This window comes from Eulemur rufifrons, chromosome 8 (assembly GCF_041146395.1).
Source record: "Eulemur rufifrons isolate Redbay chromosome 8, OSU_ERuf_1, whole genome shotgun sequence".
NCBI classification, from domain to species: Eukaryota; Metazoa; Chordata; class Mammalia; order Primates; family Lemuridae; genus Eulemur; species Eulemur rufifrons.
The window spans coordinates 116,258,366-116,265,966 of record NC_090990.1 but is presented as its reverse complement, the minus strand read 5'-3'; the positions used below and the strand labels follow the sequence as shown (position 1 = coordinate 116,265,966).

Here is a 7,601-nt window from a genome sequence, read left to right as displayed (position 1 = left end):
AGACCTCGTATAGTCAAAGCAATCTTAAGCAAAAAAAAAAAAAAAAATTGGGAGGCATCAGTCTACCAGACTTCAAGCTATACTACCATGCTATAGTAACCAAAATAGCACGGTACTTCACTAGAACAGAGATACAAGACTGAGAACCCAGATATAAAACCATCCTCATATTGTCATCTAATCTTTGACAATGCAGACAAAAATATATACTGGGGAAAAGAATCTCTATTCAATAAATGGTGCTGTAAAATTGGATAACCACATGCAGAAGATTGAAACTGAATCCATACCTCTCACGTCTCACAAAAATCAACTCATGATGGATAACAGACTTAAATCTAAGATGTGAAACCTTAAGAATTCTGGAATAAAATGTTGGGAAAACTCTTACAGACATCGGCCTAGGCAAAGAATTTATGAAGAAGGCCCCAAAGGCAATCACAGCAACAACAAAAATAAATAAATGGGACCTGATCAAATTAAAAAGCTTCTGCACAGCCAAAGAAACTATCACGAGAGCAAACAGACAACCTACAAAATGGGAGAAAATATTCACATGCTATACATCCAATAAAGGGCTGATAACTAGAATCTATATAGAACTCAGGAAAATTAGCAAGCAAAAAATCAAACAACCCATAAAAAAGTGGGCAAAGGACATTAACAAACTTTTCAAAAGAAGACAGACTAATGGCCAACAAACATATGAAAAAATGCTCAATATTTCTAATAATCAGGGAAATGCAAATCAAAACCACAATGAGATATCACTTAACTCCAATGAGAATGGCTTTTATCAGAAACTCCCAAAACAATTAATGTGGGCATGTATACGGAGAGATGGGAACACTCATACACTGCTGGTGGAACCAAACTCCAGTACAACCTCTATGGAAAGTAGTACGAGATACCTCAAAGAGCTAAAAGTAGAACTGTCATTTGATCCAGCAATCCTATTACTGGGCATCTACCCAAAAGAACAAAAGACATTCTATAAAAAAGACATCTACACTAGAACGTTTATAGCAGCACAATTCACAATTGCAAAGATGTGGAAACAATCTAAGTATCCATCAATACATGAGTGGATTAATAAAATGTGGTATACGTATACCATGGAGTACTACTCAGCCACAAAAAACAATGGTGATCTACCACCTCTTATATTATTCTGGATAGATCTGGAGCCCATTCTACAAAGTGAAGTATCACAAGAATGGAAAAAGAAGTACCACATGTACTCACCATCAAATTGGTATCAACTGATCAATACTTATGAGGATATATAGTAGTAACATCAATCAGCTGTCAGGCAGGTGGGAGCAGGGAGGAGGGGATGGGTATATTCACACCTGTATTCACACTGTCTGTGAGATGGACATGCTTGAAGCTCTGACTCAGGTGGGGCAAAGACAATATATGTAACCTAAACATTTGTACCCCCATAATATGCTGAAATAAAATTTTTTTAAAAACCCACATACATACTATCATTATTTTTGTCCAGACTATTAAATGCCAGTCTCATTTTTTTCTCGTGGTCTTGAAGGTACTGCAAAAATTCTCCAAAGTCTAATTTTGAATCAGCGTTGGTATCTACGGCCTTAAAAATTTTCTACAAGAACGAAGAAACTCATTGCAGAGATACATCATAAGTAAAACCACTATACCATGCTAACATTTGTACATTTCACTCATACTAATTATTATTTCCATAAGCTCCCATTATCCAAGTTTTTCAGTCACAGCTAAAAGACTACGTATATTAAGCAATTTTTAAAATTTGTGCAATAGTGAATACCCACCATGCCATTCCAAATAATTATGAATCTTTACTTACTTATTACTAAGTATTTACCTGAGGTAAACAATGAATGCCAAGTACCTTAAGAGAATAAAGATACTAAGATACATAGCCTTTGCCATAAGGAACCTCACAATCTGTTAAATAAATGAAATAAAATATGTGGAATTGAAGTATGTCTCTCAGCTTCATGGTTTGAGACCTATCCTTGTAAAGTGTAAATATCACTGGGCCTTACGCTTTTAAAAAAAAAATTAATAATAATTTTTAAATGTGCATCATATATATTTCCAGCAAACTCCTATCTCATAGGCCATGTCATGTTCAGCTTTTTAACATCAATACCTGCATACAGTGTGGCATAAATAGGCCCTTCATAAATATTTATTGAATTGAAAAATAAGTGCAGTAAGCCAGGTAATGGACTAGGTGCTAGGAATTAAAAGGCAAGAAGATACAGTCTCTGTCCTGAAGGAAGATACAGACTAGTAGAAACCACTCATATAACCAAAGACAATGTGTTAGGTGACATGATGGGAATATATTCAAGGTACAGATTTAGGGGGATTCAGGAGAGCCTTCACAGAGGAAGAGTGCTTAAACTGAGACTTGCAGAGAAAAATAGGCACTCGCTGGGCAAACAAATGAAAGACGATATTCTAAGAATATGTGACAGTATTTTCAAGGAGGTAGAATATATGTTAATTAGAAAAACATAATAATAATAGTGATAATAACAGCTAATACTCACGGAGCACTTACTTCTAAGCACTTTATATGTATAAACTCATTTATTCTTCATAACAACACTACATAGTTCCAATTTGCTAAGGACAAAAAGCAAGGGAGAAAAGTAGGAGATAAGGCAGGCAGGGGAGAGATCATGAGAGGACTTACATGCCACAAAAAGAATTTCAACTTAATTCTGCGGGTGTTTCCCAATGAGTGGGATACATATGGTGTGCACATGGAAATAAACAACACTAAATCACAGTGTGAGAAAATTATTCCTGTTCCAATTTTCTTTCCATCCTTCTGAGTGCATCATGGAGAACATCTCAATGTGCTAATATGCCTCAGTAATTGCCAAAATTTTACAGAAAAAAAAAAACAAAGAATAAGCCTCAGGCTCACCTTCATCAGACAATACAGACAATCCCTGACTTATGATGGTTTGACACACAATTTCTCAACTTTACAATGGGTTTCTTGGGGTATTAAGTGCATTTTGACTTAAAATATTTTTGGTTTATGATGAGTTTATTAGGACATGACCCCATCATAAGTCAAGGAGCATTTATATAGTATTTAGCCAGAATTTAATAATAGCAACTTGTTCTCTATTTATTTATTTTATGCTGATTTGTAATCTACTAGTTTTCCACTGATGGCAGTGATATGAAGTTTTATTTTTAAATAAATTTTTTGAGAGTGACATCAGCAAGATGGCAGAATAGGAAATAGGAAATCTCAGGCTCCATTGCTCCCCAAAGAAAGTTCAATTAGCAACTATCCACGGGCCAGAACATCTTTTTGAAAACTCCAATACTTGCCAACAAACCTGAGATACCCATGTGGTCCAGAAAACTGAATTAGAAGAGTAAGAAGAATGGTCTCACTTTGACCATACTTCCCCTCCCCTCCCTAAATCAACACAACATCAGACAAAGAGAATTTCCCTGGGCTCACGGTCTCTACAGGGGAAAAGAGAACCAAAGGCAGTCATTTGGTTTCCCTAGCATTCTGAAATTCTTCTCAGAAAGCCCTTTCTAGTCTCACCTCATGGGGACCACTGGGGGAAATGGCATGACTCATCCACCAGAGCCAGGTAGAAACAAAGAAAGGAGAAAGAGGTCACGGTGACCAGCATGCAGATCCTGGTGGTACCTTTGTGTTTCTGCCAGCTGTGGCACCCAATCGGAGATACAAGCAAACTTTGCAGCCCACCCACTAAGCTGAGCTGGTCGCCTTCAGAAGCACAGTAGGAAATTCAGCCTGTCTTGAATCCCTAGATGCCTAATCTCCAGGCCCAGCCTCAAAGCCCATTCAGCGACACTGCCCAGGCAGGGAGACACCCACCTCCACCCATTTCAGAGAAGCTAAGGGGCTACACCAGCTTGACCAGGTAACTCAAACAGTGGCTCAACCCAACCAAAAGCCCAACCCACAGCTCCACACTGACAGGGAGGTAATCTTCAATCACACTTTTCTAAGAAGCATGGCCTATGGTCCCACCTGTCACAAGCAGCAACTCCACCCAAACTTGGAGCCCAGCCTGCAGCCCTGCCCAACTACAGATCCCAAATAACAAAACTGCCCACCTACAAAATACATCCTATGACTGGCCTGGCCAGAAGCCATCACAGTCCTGCCTGATAGCAGAGCCCAGCCAGTCATTTCCCACTTGACATCAGAACAAAGGCAGCATCCCAGCCAACGAGAGAACCCACCATAAGCTCTGCCTGTCCAGGGTCATCACCAGCGGGTCCATCCAGAATCACAGGCTACACTAATATAAAGGTCTATCTGTGCCAAAAAAAATAACTATAAAGATAAAAAGAGGGGGCTGTCTCGCAAATATGCAGACAACAAGGCAAGAACACAAGGATTACAAAGAATCAGGGAATCATAACACCTTCAAAACAAACTAATAAAGCACCAATAATGGACTCTAAAGAAGTGGAAATCTATACAATGACTGACAAACAATTCAGAATAATCTTCTTAAAGATTAGTGAACAAGAATATACAAAAATAAAATTTAATGAAATTCAGAAAACAATATGCAAACAAAGTAAGAAGTTTGCGAAAGAAATAGAAACATTAAAGTGAACCAAATAGAAATCCTACAAACTGGGCCGGGCGCGGTGGCTCATGCCTGTAATCCTAGCACTGTGGGAGGCCGAGGCGGGTGGATCACTCGAGGTCAGGAGTTCGAGACCAGCCTGAGCAAGAGCGAGATCCCCATCTCTACTAAAAATAGAAAGAAATTATCTGGCCAACTAAAATATATATAGAAAAAAAAATTAGCTGGGCATGGTGGCGCATGCCTGTCGTCCCAGCTACTCGGGAGGCTGAGGCAGTAGGATCGCTTAAGCCCAGGAGTTTGAGGTTGCTGTGAGCTAGGCTGACGCCATGGCACTCACTCTAGCCCGGGCAACAAAGCGAGACTTTGTCTCAAAAGAAAAAAAAAAAAAAAAGAAAAGAAATCCTAGAAACCAAATAGAAATACAATGACTCAATTGAAAAATTCAATATAAAGTATAAATAACGGGCCAGGTGCAGTAGCTCAAGCCTGTAATCCTAGCACTTTGGGAGGTTGAGGCAGGAGGATTGGCTGAGGCCAGGAGTTGACCAGCCTGAGCAATATAGCGAGACCCCATATCTACAAAAATAGGGGAAAAAATTAGCCAGGCATTGTGGTACATGCCTGTAGTCCCAGCTACTTGAAGGCTAAGGCAGGAGGATTGCTTGAGCCCAGGAGTTGGAGGCTGCAGCAAAGTATGACGATGCCACTGTACTCTAGCCTGGGAAACAGAGAAAGACCTTATCTCAAAGAAAAAAGAAGGAAAAAGAAAAGAACAGAAATCATCAACTACAAGCTCAATGAATCGGAAGAAAGAATCAGTGAGCTAGAAGACAGAACATTTGAAATTATCCAGTCAGAGGAGCAAAAAACAAAAGAATGAAGAAAGCCTATCAGAATTATGGGTCATCAAAAGACCAAACCTGCATATAAATAGGAAGTGCAAAAGGAGAAGAAGGTCAAGAAAACTTATTTAAAGATACAGGGGCCAGGCACAGTGGCTCACGCCTATAATCCTAGCACTCTGGGAGGCCAAGGTAGGCGGATGGTTTGAGCTCAGGAGTTCGAGATCAGCCTGAGCAAGAGCCAGACCCCGTCTCTACTAAAAATAGAAAGAAATTATATGGACATCTAAAAATATATACAGAAAAAATTAGCCGGGCATGGTGGCACATGCCTGTAATCTCAGCTACTTGGGAGGCTGAGGCAGGAGGATTGCTTGAGCTCAGGAGTTTGAGGTTGCTGTGAGCTAGGCTGAAGCCACAGCACTCTAGTCAGGGCAACAGAGTAAGATTTTGTCTCAAAAAAATAAAAAAAAAAGATACAATGAGGCCGAGCATAGTGGCTCACGCCTGTAATCCTAGCACTCTGGGAGGCCAAGGCGGGTGGATCGTTTGAGCTCAGGAGTTGAGACCAGCCTGAGCAAGAGCGAGACCCCGTCTCTACTAAAAATAGAAAGAAATTATATGGACAACTAAATATATATATATATATATATATATATATATATGATACAATGGCTAAAGATTTCCCTAATCTGGGGATAGATGCCAACATCCAGGTACAAGAAGGGCAGAGATGTCCAATCAAATTCAACCCAAAAAGAAGTTCACTAAGACACATAATAATCAAACTATCAAAATTCAAAGAAAAAGAAAAAATTATGAGAGCAGAAAGAGATAAGAAACATATCAAATACAAAGTAGTACCACTATGATTATTAGCAGATTTCTCAGCAGAAACCCTGCAGGCCAGGATAGAGTGGGATGATATACTCCAAGTGCTAAAGGAAAACCAAAAGAAATTAATTATCTAACACAAATTCGCTACAAGGTTCAGTCTGATGGTATCTGAGATGAACATGAAATTTATTACATAGTGTTTGTGAGGAAGAATGTAACTTTGAATCCAGGTCCCAATGAGATTAAAAGCTATTGTTTTGTGTCAAAGGAAGAACTAGAAGAACTTCTGGGGGGAAAAAAAAGAAGCCAGTGGTGAAATTAAGATAATGCCATGGTTTAAAATTATTGTATGAACTTTTCTCTTTAAATGGTGGGATAACTTAAATCATTTGGATCACTTTGTTGACCATGAGAAAATACATGGAATGAGAATGCAGAGATGAGTGATTACTGAAAAATTTCTCTGCTTAATAAACTCAGGATAGTTTTTTTGTTTTAAATCTGGTGCCCTATTAGGAGAACTCTCATATAATACATTGATACTTTACAACTTGTGTGAAAAACACAACTAACTTATAATTTTGTATCACAACTCTGTATATATGCTCTGTTTGTGAAGGATATTTGTGAGTGATTATTGTAAAATGAGAGAGAACAAATAAAACTTAATTTAACCTGTCAAAGAAAGAAAGAAAGAACAAGATAAAAACTTTCCCAAACAAAAGCTAAGGGAGTTAATTTCCATGAGACCTATCATATAGGAATTGCTAGAGGGAGTTCTTTAAACTGAAACAAAAGGCTGCTAATTAATAACATGGAACATAAGAAAACATAAAACCCAATGGTATAAGTAAAATAGAGCCATATTCAGAATACTCTAAGATTGTAATAATAGCAAGTAAAGCAATTTTATCCCTAGTGCAAGGGTTAAAAGATAAAACTACTAATAACAACAGTAGCTACAATAAATTTTCAAGGAATACACATTATAAATGATGTAAATTGTGACATTAAAAACATAAAATGTAGGGTGGAGTAAAAGTGCAGAGTTCCTATATGCAATTAAAGTTAAGTTGATCAGCTTGAAATAGGCTGTTGTAAGTATAAGATGTTCTATGTAAGCCTCATGGTAACCACAAAGCAAACATCTTTAGTAGAACAAAAATAGAAATGATTCAAAGCATACTGTTACAGAAAACCATCAAATCACAAAGGAGGACTGCAAGAGGAAGAAACAAAGTATCCATAAAACAAATAGAAAACAAGTAACAAAAGGCACTTATAAGTCCATACCTATCAACAATTACCT

At 38.1% G+C, this 7,601-nt stretch overlaps 1 pseudogene; it reads left to right on the top strand.

Moving 5' to 3' along the window:
- Window positions 1–3,816: 3,816 nt before the first annotated feature.
- On the top strand, window positions 3,817–6,735 carry LOC138390398 (isopentenyl-diphosphate Delta-isomerase 1-like; annotated as a pseudogene).
- The last annotated feature ends 866 nt before the right edge of the window (window positions 6,736–7,601 follow it).